At 38.2% G+C, this 18,786-nt stretch overlaps 1 long non-coding RNA gene across 3 annotated transcripts in view; it reads left to right on the top strand.

Moving 5' to 3' along the window:
* Window positions 1–18,786, top strand: part of LOC132345798 (uncharacterized) — a 198,254-nt gene that overhangs the window by 97,973 nt on the left and 81,495 nt on the right. The gene's annotated exons all lie outside the window — the stretch shown is intronic.

The raw sequence follows: 18,786 nt of genomic DNA, 5'->3' as shown, positions 1-18,786 counted from the left end.
GTTAGAAGAAGATTGGAAAGCCTGATTATAAGGCTGAAGTCACGTAAAATGCTTAAATTTGTAACAATCTCTTTTCCAATAGCCTGTTGCTGCTAAGTCACTTCAGTCGTGTCTGTCTCTGTGTGACCCCATAGACGGCAGCCCACCAGGCTCCCCCGTCCCTGGGATTCTCCAGGCAAGAACACTGGAGTGGGTTGCCATTTCCTTCTCCAATGCATGGAAGTGAAAAGTGAAAGGGAAGTCGCTCAGTCGTGTCCAACTCTTCGAGACCCCATGGATGGCAGCCCACCAGGCTCCTCCGCTCACGGGATTTTCCAGGCAAGAGTACTGGAGTGGGGTTAGCCTTAGCTCTTTGCATTGGTAACAGAAAGTCAGGGGGTTTTATTTTCACTTAGGAGGATTCGTTTGTTGGAGTCAAAGATGAAGAATTTTGGCATTATTCTTTTCAGGTGACTCATCTAGTGTTGGAAAGAGCTGGTTTGCCCAATGAGCTACATCTGGAGGGGACATAGTTTTCCATCCCATCCCAGTTTTTTTTTACCAGAAGGGAAAGGTTCTGATTCAGTCCATTAGTATACATAGAATTAAAAGCTACCTGGGTGGAATCAACATCTGAGGAAAAGTCCAGAATTTAAAAATAATCTGACATTAGTTGTTAGATGGGGAAACAGTGGAAACAGCGGCAGACTTTTTTGGGGGGCTCCAAAATCACTGCAGATGGTGATTGCATCCATGAAATTAAAAGACACTTCCACCTTGAAAGAAAATTTATGACCAACCTAGACAACATATTAAAAAGCAGAGACGTTACTTTGCCAACAAAGGTTCATCTAGTCAAGGCTATGGTTTTTCCAGTAGTCATGTATGCATGTGAGAGTTGGACTATAAAGAAAGCTGAGCACTGAAGAATGTATGCTTTTGAACTGTGGTGTTGGAGAATACTTTTGAGAGTCCCTTGGACTGCAAGGAGATCCAACCAGTCCATCCTAAAGATCAGTCCTGGGTGTTCATTAGAAGGTCTGATATTGAAGCTGAAGCACCAATACTTTGGCCACCTAATGTGAACAACTGACTCATTTGAAAAGACCCTGATGCTGGGAAAGATTGAGGGCAGGAAGAGAAGGGGACAACAGAAGATGAGATGGTTGCAGGACATCACTGACTCAATGGACATGGGTTTGGGTAACTCTAGGAGTTGGTGATGGACAGGGAGGCCTGGCGTGCTGCAGTCCATGGGGTCACAAAGAGTAGGACACGACTGAGCACCTGAAATGAACTGAACTGAACTGATGTTAGTTGTTGTAGTCATGAACAGATATCAAGTTTTTGTGCTCAAGTTGAAATTTTGTTCCAATCAGTGGTCTTTGGAAAAGCTCTAGGAATTAGTCAAAGATGTCACTTAGGATTGCCTGAGTCTAACTACATAATAAATTAATGGGCTTGCCTCTCATTTGTGATACCAGAAACCTTTCAGGATTTTCCTAATTAACATTTCTCACCCAGTGCTGGGCATAGTCTTCATCGATAAGCATATGATCTAGCTGATTTGAGTCAGAGAAACCAGGTTGATACGTTTCAATGACTACATTAAATTCCTTAGCAAATCTGTGAGGAGCTTTAATTACTTTGGGAAAATCTTTGACTGTGGTTCACAGTTCAGCTTTAGCTCAGGTCAGATAAGAAATTAAGGGTTTAGCATCTGGATCCCCGGAAGGCTTACTTTAAAGTGACAGGTTCTGAAAAATTTATAGGAAAAGGTATTGGGCAGAATTTTAACCAAAAAGGGGAATTTCAGCAAGTAATTTGTATGGTGACCTGCTGGTATAGAAGAGACATAGGAGTTTTAAAAGAGAAAGATTAAGATGGTGCCAAAGATGAAATCTAACCACAAGGAGCCTTAGGAGAGAGACAAGATGGCACCAGAGGTAGAGCTTGAGACTAAAAAGCCAAGGAAGAAGAACCTGAGTCTTCAAGGGCCGCTTTATCCTAAATTTTAAATAGTTTGTTTTTCTCAGTTGATCTTAAAATCTTACTTTTCAAAGAGGTAATTTTAGACTCCTGGTAACTTTTGGCAGCCTCAAAGTACTAATCAAAATAGGCATACCAGTCAATTTTGGAAAGTTTTGAGTTGTTTACTATGATTCAGTTTTAAGGAAATTAAGTTTGGGGATTTCAGTTTCCCATAATGGCCATTGATATTCTAAATTTGTCTTGGTCAGATTGGTCCATTTTATTGCAAATGCACATGAGGAAGGACAGTGGTTTTTAAACATAAAATATGTTGTATTGTGGGTATCCTCACAAACTTAAATAAGTGGGATCCCACTCTCAGAGGTTTTTCTCTAAAGAGCAATTTCCAAGCAGTTCAAATAGCTCAACTTCGCAGCTTGCGAGCTAATACTAGCTAATTCTAAGGTAATAGCCAAGACAAAGGCTTTTACAGCCAGTTTACAGAGAACAACTCCTGTTCCAAGGGATTGGGTGCAGAGCTGAACTGCCACATGCTTCACTGCTTCAGCAAAGCAGCCCCTGTTCTGGAAAGAACAGGTCAGTGCTTTTTCAGCCAGCTTTGGTTGAAACAGTGATCCCAAGGTCAGACTGACGTGCCAAACTGGGACTTGCATACAGAATAAGACCTTAACCTGAAAGATGAAACCTTAAAATTGATCCCAAATGAAGCCTAAAGAGTTTCAAAATCGAAGAGGAAGTGAGCTTGAATCCAGGAGAAATATATACCTTCAAGCTCCAGGGTCAGTGAGAAAAGTACCGAGTGACAATGGAATCAATCGTGGGAACTGCACCTGTTTGCTCCCTAGGCTCAGAGCTCTCAGGGGTCTTTTCTGGTTCCTCTGCAGGCCATAGAAATATTTACTTGAACAGACAGCCTAGTATTTCTCCAGAAAATATGTATTTATTCAGGATCAGCAGAGAATTAAAGTTCAAGGTCTGCAACCATGTTGAGCCACAGGCAAGTCTCACACAGCAAAGAAAGGAGAACACTATTATGGAGAAGAAAAGGAAGTTGGAAGGGTTACAGTTAACAGAGTTCAAGGTTTTACATTGGTTAAATGCTGCCAGGAAAGGAGAGGAGTATTTCTTTTTCCTGTTGGACTCTGCTATCATTGCGGGATATGATACCTCCTCTTCTTGTCTCTGGACTCTATCTAATTGAGGTTTTGGTTTATTTTTTTTTTACAAAAGGGTTTCAGGATGTATCTTGATGTATCCAGTGTTTATGTGTGAGAAGTCTGAAAAATATTATACTGGGAAGGTGGGAACCTAAGGTTAGGAAAGGATATTTGCTCTGTGTGCATATAGACCCCTGTGTGCCCACATGTTTAGACTGAAAGAGCTGTACTATTAAAGCCATCTGTCATGTGGTACACTGTGATTCGTATTGTGGTAGCACGATATGAGAAGAAAGGACTATTTTCTCGGCTACTTGTTCAGATTATTGCTTCTAGGCAAGTTATTGGAATGATTTCAAATCAACACTCAGGATCATCTATGTTAGGGAATAATCATTATCAACACTAAATGAATGCTAGTATGCCATGGAAACACAGCTGTCCATTGGGATACACAGGGGATTGTTTCCAGGAGTCTCCTGCCTCTAAAATTCGAGGATGTGCCTGTCTCTTATATAAGATGGTGTTATACATTGAACATAGTTGGTCCTCTACATCTGTAGGTTTCATACCACAGATTCAACCAATCAAGATCTGAAACTGTCTTCCTGATATTTCTATGTTATTATAACTTTGGGGTATTGCTTACCCTTCAAATTTATATAAGGAGTGCCAGCAATTTTATTATTGATAGTGGTCAAGTTTGAAGCACACATTTTTTTATTATACTTTATATAAGCATTGGAGAAGACTCTTCAGAGTCCCTTGGACTGCAAGGAGATCCAACCAGCCTATCCTAAAGGAGATTAGTCTTGGGTATTCATTGGAGGGACTGATGTTGAAGCTGAAACTCCAATACTTTGGCCACCTGATGCGGAGAGCTGACTTATTTGAAAAGACCCTGATGCTGTTGAAAGATTGAGGGCAGGAGAAGAAGGGGATGACAGAGGATGAGAGGATTGGATGGCATCACTGACACAATGGACATGGGTTTGGGTGGACTTCAGGAGTTGATGGACAGGGAGGCCTGGCGTGCTGCGGTTCATGGGGTCGCAAAGAGTCGGACATGACTGCGCGACTGAACTGAACTGTGTAAGCATTATTTAAGGTTAAAGAATATCTTGAAATTTTAAGTTAGCAGTTGTAACTGCTTATCTTTTAGAATCAGACATTTTATCTATATTTATGCAATCAGAACAAACAAAAAAGAAAGACATTATGTAGTGCATGCATACATGCTAAGTTGCTTTAGTTATGTCTGACTCTTTGTGACCCTGTGAATTGTAGCCTGCCAAGTTCCTCTGTCCATGGGATTCTCCAGGCAAGAATACTGGAGTGGGTTGCCATGCCCTCCTCCAGTGGCCTTTCTTGACCCATGGACTGAACGTGCCTTTCATACGTTTCCTGCAGTGGAGGGTGGGTTCTTTACCACTAGCACCAATTGGGAAGCCCCTAATGCACAGTAGCAACCATCATTTAGTGATCTTTGAGTTCAACTTTTTAAGTCTAAACAGCTTCAATTGTCTTACTGATTGAAATGATAATAAATGTTATAAATATTATTTTAATAATAAATCTATACTAATAGTCATGTTTATATTTTTACTTATTGAAATTATATGTAAGATTTTAAGAAAAGTGCTCATTTGCTAATAACACTTATGACTACTATTCTCAGTTATTAATTGAGAAAGTGAACCTGAAAAAGAGAGTTAGCACTGTCAGTGGGTTAGGAATTCTAAGAAAAATCTAAATTTAGATGTTTAGGCTTTGATGTAGTAACATTAACCTACATTGTAAAATGTATTTGTAGTTTATCATTATAGTTTTCCAAGGAGAGTTAGTATGGAAAAGGTCACCAAAGAAGTTAAAAAGGGAGGAGAATATACAAAGAGCTAAGCTTAAGTCTTGAAGACATTTCACAATTGAGAGAAACACATAGAGGAGAAATTGCATAGCATATATTGAAAAATTTATCTCATAAAAATCCAGTTTGAAATACAGAGAGTGCATTTACATTCATGCTCTAAAGCAAATGTTATTACAGTTATGCCCTAGTTTGAAATCTCTAGTTCAGAACACCATTGATGCTCTTTCCATTGGGAGATGGATCCTATTTCTCTACCCCTTTGAATATGGCCTTTGGTCTTGCTTTGATTAATGAATGTGTCAGAAATGGCACATGTCTGTTCTGTGCATCTTCTGAGCCAGTCATTAGACCTTGTACTCTCTTGTAGAGTACATATCATATGTGAGGAATCTCAGCCTGATCTAGTCACCTTGAGAATCAAAGATACCTAGAGAGAAGCCCAGGTATCTAACCATTGCAGATGAACCCAACCTGGGCCAACGTCTCAGCTAGATGCAGCAGCATGAAGGAGCACAGTTAAAACAGCACAGGAATTACCCTCTCAGACCAAATATTCATGAAAAACAGCATGATGTTTCAAGCTACGGGATTTGAGGTGGCTTCTTACGTGGCAAAGTGTAACTGACACACTTGTCAAAACAGGTTCTGTCTGTGTGTGTCTTGTTTCTCTGTCTGTTTCTAAACTACATTCAGCAAGGCCCTTAGAATTTGTGGCTAGGATTTCATTTCATTTGGTTGATATTACGTGTAGTTGAATGTAAACAATGACTGAAAATACAGGCTCAAATGCTTTACTGGAAAGCATTTTAGGATGATTGAAACAAGTTTTATGGCAGGTTATCTATTTCAACACTAACAGAATATCATTTTATTCACATTACTGTTAAGAATAGAATCTGGGAATTAAATAATAAGTATCTCTATGACACAACCTCTGGAAAATCCTTAAAAGAGATATGGAACAACAGACTGGTTCAAAATTGGGAAAGGAGTAGGTCAAGGCTATATATTGTCACCCTGCTTATTTAACTTATATGCAGAGTATATCATGAAAAATGCAGGGCTGGATGAAACAGAAGCTGGAATCAAGATTGTCAGGAGAAATATCAATAATTTAAAATATGCAGATGACACAACCTTTATCACAGAAAGCAAAGAGGAACTAAAGAGCCTCTTGATGAAAGTGAAAAAGGAGACTGAAAAAGCTGGCTTAAAACTCAACATTCAAAAATCTAAGACCATGGCATCCAGTCCCATCACTTTATGGCAAATAGATGGGGAAATAATGGAAACAGTGAGAGGTTTTATTTTCTTGGGCTCCAAAATCACTGCAGATGGTGACTGCAGCCATGAAATTAAAAGATAGTTGCTCACTGGAAGAAAAACTATGATGAAACTAGACAGCATATTAAAAAGCAGAGATATTACTTTGCCAACAAAGGTCCATCTACTCAAGCTATGATTTTTCTAGTAGTCATGTATGGATGTGAGAGTTGGACTACAAGGAAAGCTGAGCCCTGAAGAACTGATGCTTTTCAACCGTGGTGCTGAAGAAGACTCTTGAGAGTCCCTTGGACTGCATGGAGATCAAAGATGTCAATCCTAAAGGAAATCAGTCCTGAATATTCATCAAAAGGACTGATGCAGAAGCTAAAGCTCCAATACTTTGGCCACCTGATGTGGAGAACTGACTCATTGGAAAAGACCCTGATGCTGGGAAAGATTGAAGGCTAGAGGAAAAGGGGATGACAGAGGACGAGATGGTCAGATGGCATCACCTATTCCATGGACATGAGTTTGAGTGAACTCTGGGAGTTGGTGATGAACAGGGAGGCTTGGAGTGCTGCAGTCCATGGGGTCACAAAGAGCTGGACACAACTGAGCGACTGAACTGAACTGATGACATTGAAAGGCACAAACTAAACCCATGAGTACTGAATGAATTGATGAAAACTGTATAAATAAGTAGATAACTAAGATGCATCATCTACTTGCATTCATCAAATAATATCATATCCATGTGGTAAGAATTGTTTGCCACAGACTTCTGGTGTGGCATTTTATTCATTCACTGCTGTCATGATAATCAGTCATCTTTTGACATATGTGACAGGTCAAATAAGGAAGGAAAAAGTACTTTCCAAAATACTTACATTATTCAAGTGCAGGGAGATTTGCTCAGAAAGAGATGACACCGGAAACCCTTAATGCTGTCAATTTGAGAAATTACATGTCAATCAGAAACTTTAATTTTGCTGTCTGTGTTTATTGCAGTGCTTGGTATGTGATTTCATTTGTGTGGCAAAAATCATTCTTTCATTTCATTTACAGAATCATTGTATAATACAAGTAGCACATTTAATTAGCACACTTTTATTAGAATTTTCACTTGAAAGTTCACGGAAATCAGAATAATGACTACAGGAATTGTGTGGAGTTGCAATACATAATTATTATTAGTTTCCTTGAACTGCTTAGAAATGGCTTATACACTGTTGAAAAGTTAACTATTTAAGGTCTATTTTGTTGTCTTATGTGATATATTTAAAGACATTAGCTGTTTCAAAACCATAGTTGTCAATGGCAAAGAATGAAGAATGAAAATAAATTTTTGAAAACATATGCAAAGAATTTTTGTCAAAAAATAATTTAGATTCATAGAAGAAATAAAACACAGTTTTGTTTATAAAAGTTGCTTAGCCCAAATTTCTAAAATTTGTCACTTCTTCATATATGTTTTACAGCCATATTGTATCTAAGTATGAGTAGATTAAAATATTCATGCAGTCATTCAGGTTTCTTTCTCAAGTTTATTTCTACAAAGAAAAAAGAATGGAAGAGATTTATTATACTGCATTTCTTTTCTTTAAGGCATATCTAATATTCTTGCCTGCTATGAGAATGGTACTGTGTTTATTTTTGTACCATATAATTCATATAAGCAAATCAGAATTTATTCAGTATTGGAAAACCTCTGACTCTAAAGACCAAGAGCTATATTTTCTCTCACTTTAGAAAATTTTTTTAGACAATAATTTGCTGTGTGAGAAATCTCAGATGCTTTTTTCAAATTGACATACCAAAGAACCTTTATTCATTTAATCAATAGTTTACATTCTTAATGTCAATGAGATTGTAGTTATTCAATGATGTAAACTGTACTCCACATCACATATGTTTACTGAAATGAAGTGAAGTTGCTCAGGCATGTCTGACTCTGTGACCCTATGGACTATAGCCTGCACCAGGCTCTTGCGTCCATGGGATTTTCCAGGTAAGAATACTGGAGTGGGTAGCCATTTCCTTCTCCAGAGTATCTTCCCAACCCAGGGATTGAACCCAGGTCTCCTGCATTGCAGGTAGATTCTTTACCAGCTGAGCCACCAGGGAAGCCTGTGGTAAAGAAACCACCTGCCAATGCAGATGTAGGAGACCTGGGTTCAATCCCTGGGTGGGGAAGATCCCCTGGAGAAGGAAATGGCAATTCACTCCAGTATTCTTGCCTGGAGAATCCCATAGGCAGAGAAGCCTGGCGGGCTACAGTCCACAGGGTCACAAAGAGTTGGGCACGACTGAAGCAACCTAGCATACGCATTACATTTATATGCTCACCATTAAAACACCTAGGTGTTTAAACACCTAATGGATTAAATATTTCACTTTCATCCAGATATTTTTTGATGAGTACACAGAGGAAGCAGTTAAGATTATAATGTGATATATTTTAGAAATAATAATAAAAAAGAAAATTTATTTAATCAGCAAGGATTTATTTATATTCTAATGTCAGTTAAATTGCACAGAACAATATTTTTTAGTTTTTTTTTTTTTTGCTGCACCACATGTCGTGTGAGAGCTTAGCTCCCCAAGCCAGAGATTGAACCCGTGCCCCCTTCAGTGGAAGCAGAGTCTTAACCACTGTACTGCCAGGAAAATGCCAATATTTTTATGATATGCAAAACTTTCTAAATCCTCCTCACTATCTTGAGAACATAATTCCAAAAAACCCACCAACATCTTTGCTTTTAGCTAACCAATATAAAAAGTTAAAGTAATAATTCGTTTCTGTCAGAGTAAAGATATATTTTAGCTGCTTTTCTTATTAAAAAAAAAAAGAAGCAACTTTCCTTTCTTTGATATATGCCACTTTTTAAATATCTCCATCTGTGTCTCCTTCCACAATATAGCAATTAAATTTTTGTTTTCTTACACACCATAAATGCAGATGTAGTGTCCTGGTTACTAAAAATGACAGAAATGATGTAATTCTTGTTTGAACTCATTTGATTACAGATTTGCTCACTACAAACAGGCAACAGCAAGTCCTTCTTGAGGAAAAGAGGAAATAAGATCTATTTCAAACTATTTTATTTTTTAATAATGATCTTTGCTGTGCACAGTCCTAACAGTCATGTGACTAGAAAGAAAGAGAAGAAGAAATTATAGTTTAGTAATATACGGAATACTTATTAGAAGATATTCACTAATTTAACTTCCTCTTAAAATACAACCAGTATCAAGTAATATTTATGGGCTCAGGATTATACACACATACACACTTTTTTTTTCTGTGTGTGTACATATATATGTGTGTCTAAAATTATTGTATATAATCAATACATGTATTTATAGGCTATATTTTGCTGCTTGACCAACGACCATAAAACCTATTAGATCTAAACAATTTTTTCCTTTTTTTTAGTTTTTAATTCTGTGTATCATCAGTTTGGGTTGGACTCAGTAAGAAAGTTCTCATGATGGTTTAACTTGGGTCTTCTCATACGTTTGTAGCCAGCTGCTGGTCTGGTGGGTGGCTCTGCTTTTAAGGTGTAATTGACTATTGGCTGGGATAGCAGCAGCAAGTGGGTTTATGGATCTCTCATCATACAGTAGCTAGTTCAGGTTTGTTTCTGTGACGGTGACGAATTTCAAGAATAAAGAGAAAGCAAGCCCCAGTGCTTAACTGCTATTCAAGCCTCTGCTTATGACACATACGCTACTGTCTCACATTGGCCAGAGCAAGTCACATGGCCAAGTACAAGGTCAGTGCAGAGGAATTTTGCAACGGGAAGAGATCCAGAGTCATGGAGACAAGAATAAATTAGTGGTAATTATCACACCAGTTTACCATAGCATGGTACTCTGAGGGTATGGCTGGCTGCGTGTGCCTGTCTATCTACCTGTCTATTTATTTAACTATAAATCAGTAGAATAAATGTCTAAACTCAGCTCCTGCATTTAATGGCACAACCACTGACCCATGACTGGGCCATTTCACTGAAGCTAAGTGTGTGATTTGAAAGAAATGGTGTGGCCAGAGCAGCATGGTAGGCTATGAGCTCTTTAGCTAGCTCCTTTTATGTTCTGAACTCTTCCTTTCTAATTCCTAATGTATCTACTTGTTTTTAGTCTGGAAATACATGTGCTTTTGCTAGCTGCAGGGACAAACGGATCCTGAGGTGGCCTCCAGTGATTCCCACTTTTGAGTTCATGCCTTGTGTAATCCCCTTGCCTGCGACTTGCTTTTAACATGTAGACTATGGGGAAAAGGATGTCGTCCCTTTGATTACACATTTTTTAAGACTGTCTTGCTAGCAGTCTTGCTTCTACTCTGCCGCTGGCCTTGAATATGTAAACTGCCCAAGGGGGAAAAAAATAGAGGTCATGTGATATGGAAGTATGAGTGGCCTCTTTCTAGGAGCTAAGAATAGTCTCTAGCTGACACCCAACAAGAATCCAGGGCCAGCAGTATGGAAGTTGATTCAGCCCCAGTCAAGTCTCCAGATGGAAATACAGCCCAGGTGGACACCCTGAGTGTAGCCTGCGAGTGACCCTGTCAGAGGATCCGGTCAAGCTGTGCCTGGACAAAGAAATTATAAGATTATAGAAGTGAGTTGTTTTAAACCACTAAATTTTGGTAATTTATCAGACATCAACAGCAAACTAATACAACAGCAAATGTCTTCATCAGTTAACATCCACATATCCACATTAAAAGAACGTTCAAAAGTTGGCCTTGTTTTTCTTAAACTTATCCAATAAAGCAACTGCTTTATGTTTTGTAATTAAATGGAACTGCATAATTTTCATGCTTTATACATTTTTCCAGACTCAACGTATTTACATACTGTATACTTCAGATCAAGGCAAAAGTCCCGTTTAATTAGCTTTGGGAATAAAAGATTTAATCAAAACAATTTGAAAATTATTGCTTCCCATGTTCAGCTCCTAGCCCTGACATGATGTATATTGTTATAACCTTATTTTTTCCAAAATAGTAGGAAATAATCACTTTCATTTTTATTGTATAGAGTACTGTGAATTTACAATGGCTAATCAAGTTAATTATGTATTTAACCTGAAACTGTTTAAAGTATATGCAAAGTTCCTCATGTTTCATATCAAAACTGTGTTTTCCTTTTCCCCAAAGATGAAGTCAGTGAAACAAAGCACTAGAACCTGTTTTTACTACTTGTAGGCCATAGGAAAAGAAAATTTTAATAATAAGAGCTCATATTTTAAGGTTCCTTACAGAAGAATATTTGATCTTTCTAGCTTACCCAAATATATCAATTATAAGTAACAAGATTTATCTTTTTCTATTACATAATTATTTTAACAAAAAACTTAATAACATATTTTATTTATTTTCATCTTCTGTAAATATAGGCTTAATTTATATTGTGTGAAATGAATATCATATGGTAAAAGATCATTTTGATGTGATTTTGGCATAGAAGTATTCTATATTGCTAAAATTAATGCTACAGTGGTACTGTAAATGAGTTAGAAGCCCAGTGGAATTGCAAGGGAAATATTTGGAAGAAAAAGGCAACAGTGTTATTAGGATTATTATTATAAGCACTTCCAGTTATTTTCCCTTCAAGACTTTTTTATTTAACTTTCTCTCCAAAGTTAACATGCCTATTTGAAATGGAAGTTCAAAATCAAGTCATTTTATGCCATATAGTAAAGTGGCAGAGGTGAAACAGATTTCTGTTCTCTTTCAGAGTTATTCTAAGATGAAGGGTAGCATGAGTGAGTAGAGGAAACATGCAGGTAATGACTATGTTAGAAATATGTGGGTAACATGCAAGATTTGATTTTTACCTAGCAGATATAATTTTATTGTTAGGTAGTACAACATGGTATTTTTCTTTTAAAGGTGTGCAGTGTGATGGCTTAATATATGTATCACTTCAGTTCAGTTCAGTCGCTCAGTCATGTCCGACTCTTTGAGACCCAATGGACTACAGCACGTCAGGCCTCCCTGTCCATCACCAACTCCCAGAGTTTACTCAAACTCATGCCCTTTGAGTTGGTGATGCCATCCAGCCATCTCATCCTCTGTCATCCCCATCTCCTCCCTCCTTCAATCTTTCCCAGCATCAGGGTCTTTTCAAATGAGTCAGCTCTTTGTATCAGGTGACAAGTATTGGAGTTTCAGCTTAAACATCAGTCCTTCCAACACCCAGGACTGATCTCCTTTAGGATGGACTGGTTGGATCTCCTTGCAGTCCAGGGGACTCTGAAGAGTCTTCTCCAACATCACAGTTCAAAAGCATCAGTTCTTCGGCCCTCAACTTTCTTTACAGTCCAACTGTCACATCCATACACAACTACTAGGAAAACCATAGCCTTGACTAGACAGACCTTTATTAGCAAAGTAATGTCTCTGCTTTTTAATATGCTGTCTAGGTTGGTCATAACTTTTCCAAGGAGCAAGCGTCTTTTAATTTTATGGCTGAAGCCACCATCTGCAGTGGTTTTGGAGCCCCCCGCAAATAAAGTCTACCACTGTTTCCCCATCTATTTCCCATGAAGTGATGGGACCAGATGCATGTCATAGTTTTCTGAATGTTGAGCTTTAAGCTAACTTTTTCACTCTCCTCTTTCACCTTCAGTTCAGTTCAGTCGCTCAGTCATGTCCGACTCTTTGAGACCCAATGGACTACAGCACGTCAGGCCTCCCTGTCCATCACCAACTCCCAGAGTTTACTCAAACTCATGCCCTTTGAGTTGGTGATGCCATCCAGCCATCTCATCCTCTGTCATCCCCATCTCCTCCCTCCTTCAATCTTTCCCAGCATCAGGGTCTTTTCAAATGAGTCAGCTCTTTGTATCAGGTGACAAGTATTGGAGTTTCAGCTTAAACATCAGTCCTTCCAACACCCAGGACTGATCTCCTTTAGGATGGACTGGTTGGATCTCCTTGCAGTCCAGGGGACTCTGAAGAGTCTTCTCCAACATCACAGTTCAAAAGCATCAGTTCTTCGGCCCTCAACTTTCTTTACAGTCCAACTGTCACATCCATACACAACTACTAGGAAAACCATAGCCTTGACTAGACAGACCTTTATTAGCAAAGTAATGTCTCTGCTTTTTAATATGCTGTCTAGGTTGGTCATAACTTTTCCAAGGAGCAAGCGTCTTTTAATTTTATGGCTGAAGCCACCATCTGCAGTGGTTTTGGAGCCCCCCGCAAATAAAGTCTACCACTGTTTCCCCATCTATTTCCCATGAAGTGATGGGACCAGATGCATGTCATAGTTTTCTGAATGTTGAGCTTTAAGCTAACTTTTTCACTCTCCTCTTTCACCTTCATCAAGAGGCTTTTTAGTTCCTCTTCACTTTCTGCCATAAAGGTGGTGTCATCTGCATATCTGAGGTTATTGACATTTCTCCTGGCAATCCTGATTCCAGCTTGTGCTTTTTCCAGCCCTGAGTTTCTCATGAGGTACTCTGCATATAAGTTAAATAAACAGGGTGACAATATACAGCCTTGATGTACTCCTTTTCCTATTTGGAACCAGTCTGTTGTTCCATGTCCAGTTCTAACTGTTGCTTCCTGACCTGCATACAGATTTTTCAATAGGCAGGTCAGGTGGTGTGTTATCCCCATCTCTTTAAGAATTTTCCACAGTTTGTGGTAATCTACACAGTCAAAGGCTTTGGTATAGTCAACAAAGCAGAAATAGATGTTTTTCTGGGACTCTCTTGCTTTTTCCATGATCCAATGTATGTTGGCAATTTGATTTCTGTTCCTCTGCCTTTTCTAAATCCACCTTGAACATCTGGAAGTTCACAGTTCACATATTGTTGAAGCCTGACTTGGAGAATTTTGAGCATTACTTTACTAGCGTGTGAGATGAGTGCAATTTTGTGTAGTTTGAGCATTCCTTAGCATTGCCTTTCTTAGAGATTGGAATGAAAACTGACCTTTTCCTGTCTTGTGGCCACTGCTGAGTTTTCCAAATTTGTTGTCATATTGAGTGGAGCACTTTCATAGCATCATCTTTCAGGATCTGAAATAGCTCAACTGCAATTCCATCACCTCCACTAGCTTTGTTCATAGTGATGCTTCCTAAGGCCCACTTGACTTCACATTCCAGGATGTCTGGCTCTAGGTGAGTGATCATACCATCCTGGTTATCTGGGTTGTGAAGATCTTTATTGTATAGTTCTGTGTATTCTTGCCACCTCTTCTTAATATCTTCTGCTTCTGTTAGGTCCATACCATTTCTATCCTTTATTGAGCCCATCTTTGCATGAATTGTTCCCTTGGTATCTCTAATTTCCTTGAAGAGATCTGTAGTCTTTCCCATCCTCTTGTTTTCCACTATTTCTTTGCACTGATTTCTTATCTCTCCTTGCTATTCTTTGGAACTCTGCTTTGAAAAATATATTTCCTTTTCTCCTTTGCTTTTTCCTTCTCTCCTTTTTCCAGCTATTTGTAAGGCCTCCTCAGACAGCAGTTTTGCTTTTTTGCATTTCTTTTTCTTGAGGATGGTCTTATTCCCTGTCTCCTGTACAATGCCAAGAACCTCCATCCATAGTTCATCAGGCAGTCTGTCTATCATTGTAGTCCCTTAAATCTGTATCTTACTTGCACTGTATAATGGTAAGGGATTTGATTTAGGTCCTACCTTAATGGCCTTGTGGTTTTCCCTACTTTCTTCAATTTCAGTCTGAATTTGGCAATAAGGAGTTCATGATCTGAGCCACAGTCAGCTCTAAGTCTTGTTTTTGCTGACTGTATAGAGCTTCTCCATCTTTGGCTGCAAAGAATATAATTGATCTCCTTTTGGTATTGACCATCTGGTGATGTCTATGTGTAGAGTCATCTCTTGAGTTGTTTTAAGAGTATGTTTATTACAACCAGTTCATTCTCTTGGCAAAACTCTGTTAACCTTTGCCCTGCTTCATTCTGTACTCCAAAGCCAAACTTGTCTGTTACTCCAGGTACCTCCTGACTTCCTACTTTTGTATTCCTGTCCCCTGTGATGAAAAGGGAATCTTTTTTTGGTGTTAGTTCTGGAAGGTCTTGTAGGTCATCAGAGAACCATTCAATTTTAGCTTCTTCAGCATTATTGGTTGGGACATAGACTTGGATAATTGTGGTATTGAATGGTTTGCCTTGGAAACGAACAGAGATCCTTTGGTCATTTATGAGATTGCACCCAAGTACTGCATTTTGGACTCTTTTGTTGACTCTGAGGGCTACTCCATTTCTTCTAAGGGATCCTTGCCCACACCAGTAGATAGAATGGTCATCTTCACCCATTTCAGTCCATTTAGTTCACTGATTCCTAAAATGTCAGTGTTCACTCTTACCATCTCCTGTTTGACCACTGCCAATTTGCCTTGTTTCATGGACCTAATATTACAGGTGCCTATGCAATATTGTTCTTTACAGCATCGGACTTTACTTCTATCATCAGTCGCATCCACAGCTGGGCATTGTTTTTGCTTTGGCTCTGTCTCTTCATTCTGTCTAAAGTTATTTCTCTACTGATCTCCAGTAGCATATTGGGCACCTACCAACCTGGGAGTTCATCTTTCAGGGTCATATATTTTTTGCGTTCTCATCCTTCTCATGGGGTTCTCAAGGCAAGGATACTGAAGTCATTTGACATTCCCTTCTCTAGTGGACCACGTTTTGTCCGAACTCTCTACCATGACCTGTCTGTCTTGTGTGGCCCTACATGGCATGGGTCATAGTTTCATTGAGTTAGACAAGGCTGTGGTCCATGTGGTCAGTTTGATTATGTTTTATATCCATTAGCAAATTAATATAGCAATATTTATTTTTAATACTTTTGTCTTTTAACTTTTATGATAAAGTTAAAGTGATTGATATACCACCATGACAGTAGTAGAATATGCAAGTTTTGACTGTGTATCTACTTAGAGTTTTAAATTCATATGTTTTCATATTGTTACTTTAGTGTCCTTTGTTTTAGTTTGTAGAACTTCCTATGGAATTTCTTGTAAGTTAAGTCTCGTGGTGATGAACTCCTTCAATCTTTTTTTGTCTGGGAATATTTCGAAAGGACTTCTTTACCTTTACCAGGTATAATCTTCATAGTTAGCATTTTTGTTTCCTGTGAGCACTTTAAGTATATCATCTTATTCCCTCCTGTTCTGCCTGGTTTCTTCTGAGAAATATGCTGATTTTCTTGGAGTCAGTAGGGCTCATTCCTTGTATGTAATGAGTCTCTTTTCTCTTACTGCTTTCAAATTCTTTTTTTCTTCTTTTTAAATATTCAACAGTTTGATTATTATGTGTCCTGGCATAATCTTTGGGTCACTCTTTCTTGGTCTTTGAACTTCATGTATCTGCATGTGTACATCCTTCCTAAGATTTGGGAAGTTTCAGCCTGTTTCTTTAAATATGCTTTGGATATATTTTGAATTTTATTACATCATAAATTGATAAATAAAAAAAGTGTAAAATTAGAGGTATAGATACATTAACAGGAAAGCGTTCAAAACCAAACGTACCTTAAAACATTATAAAATTTATTTTGAACCATTACTCATCCATGGTTATAAGTTTATAATTTTATAAAGTACCATAATCAATACTTGTGAGAATTCTGACAACTTATTTTGCAATATTTTAGTAAAATATCTTTTTTTTAAATTTAATTTTATTTTTAAACTTTACAGTATTGTATTAGTTTTGCTAAATATCGAAATGAATCCACCACAGGTATACATGTGTTCCCCATCCTGAACCCTCCTCCCTCCTCCCTCCCCATACCATCCCTCTGGGTCGTCCCAGTGCACCAGCCCCAAGCATCCAGTATCGTGCATCGAACCTGGACTGTGACTCGTTTCATACATGATATTCTACATGTTTCAATGCCATTCTCCCAAATCTTCCCACCCTCTCCCTCTCCCATAGAGTCCATAAGACTGTTCTATACATCAGTGTCTCTTTTGCTGTCTCATATACAGGGTTATTGTTACCATCTTTCTAAATTCCATATATATGCATTAGTATACTGTATTGGTGTTTTTCTTTCTGGCTTACTTCACTCTGTATAATAGGCTCCAGTTTCATCCATCTCATTAGAACTGATTCAAATGAATTCTTTTTAATGGCTGAGTAATACTCCATTGTGTATATGTACCACTGCTTTCTTATCCATTCATCTGCTGATGGATCTAGGTTGCTTCCATGTCCTGGCTATTATAAACAGTGCTGTGATGAACATTGAGGTACACGTGTCCCTTTCCCTTCTGGTTTCCTCAGTGTGTATGCCCAGCAGTGGGATTGCTGGATCATAAGGCAGTTCTATTTCCAGTTTTTAAAGGAATCTCCACACTGTTCTCCATAGTGGCTGTACTAGTTTGCATTCCCACCAACAGTGTAAGAGGGTTCCCTTTTCTCCACACCCTCTCCAGCATTTATTGCTTGAAGACTTTTGGATCACAGCCATTCTGACTGGTGTGAAATGGTACCTCATAGTGGTTTTGATTTGCATTTCTCTGATAATGAGTGATGTTGAGCATCTTTTCATGTGTTTGTTAGCCCTCTGTATGTCTTCTTTGGAGAAATGTCTATTTAGTTCTTTGGCCCATTTTTTGATTGGGTCATTTATTTTTCTGGAATTGAGCTGTAGAACTCCTATATTATATTTTTGAGATTAGTTGTTTGTTTGTTGCTTCATTTGCTATTATTTTCTCCCATTCTGAAGGCTGTCTTTTCACCTTGCTAATAGTTTCCTTTGATGTGCACAAGCTTTTAAGGTTAATTAGGTCCCATTTGTTTATTTTTGCTTTTATTTCCAATATTCTGGGAGGTGGGTCATAGAGGATCCTGCTGTGATGTATGTCAGAGAGTGTTTTGCCTATGTTCTCCTCTAGGAGTTTTATAGTTTCTGGTCTTACGTTTAGATCTTTAATCCATTTTGAGTTTATTTTTGTGTATGGTATTAGAAAGTGTTCTAGTTTCATTCTTTTACAAGTGGTTGACCAGTTTTCCCAGCACCACTTGTTAAAGAGATTGTCTTTAATCCATTGTATATTCTTGCCTCCTTTGTCAAAGATGAGGTGTCCATATGTGCGTGGATTTATCTCTGGGCTTTCTATTTTGTTCCATTGATCTATATTTCTGTCTTTGTGCCATTACCATACTGTCTTGACGACTGTGGCTTTGAGTAGAGCCTGAATCAGGTAGATTGATTCCTCCAGTTCCATTCTTCTTTCTCAAGATCGCTTTGGCTATTCGAGGTTTTTTGTATTTCCATACAAATTGTGAAATTATTTGTTCTAGCTCTGTGAAGAATACTGTTGGTAGCTTGATAGGGATTGCATTGAATCTATAAATTGCTTTGGATAGTATACTCATTTTCACTATATTGATTCTTCCAATCCATGAACATAGTATATTTCTCCATCTATTAGTGTCCTCTTTGATTTCTTTCACTAGTGTTTTATAGTTTTCTATATATAGGTCTTTAGTTTCTTTAGGTAGATATATTCCTAAGTATTTTATTC

The sequence above is a fragment of the Bos taurus genome, chromosome 7 (genome assembly GCF_002263795.3).
Source record: "Bos taurus isolate L1 Dominette 01449 registration number 42190680 breed Hereford chromosome 7, ARS-UCD2.0, whole genome shotgun sequence".
NCBI lineage: Eukaryota > Metazoa > Chordata > Mammalia > Artiodactyla > Bovidae > Bos > Bos taurus.
The sequence above is the reverse complement of the archived record's forward strand: the minus strand, read 5'-3'. Positions and strand labels throughout refer to the sequence as shown.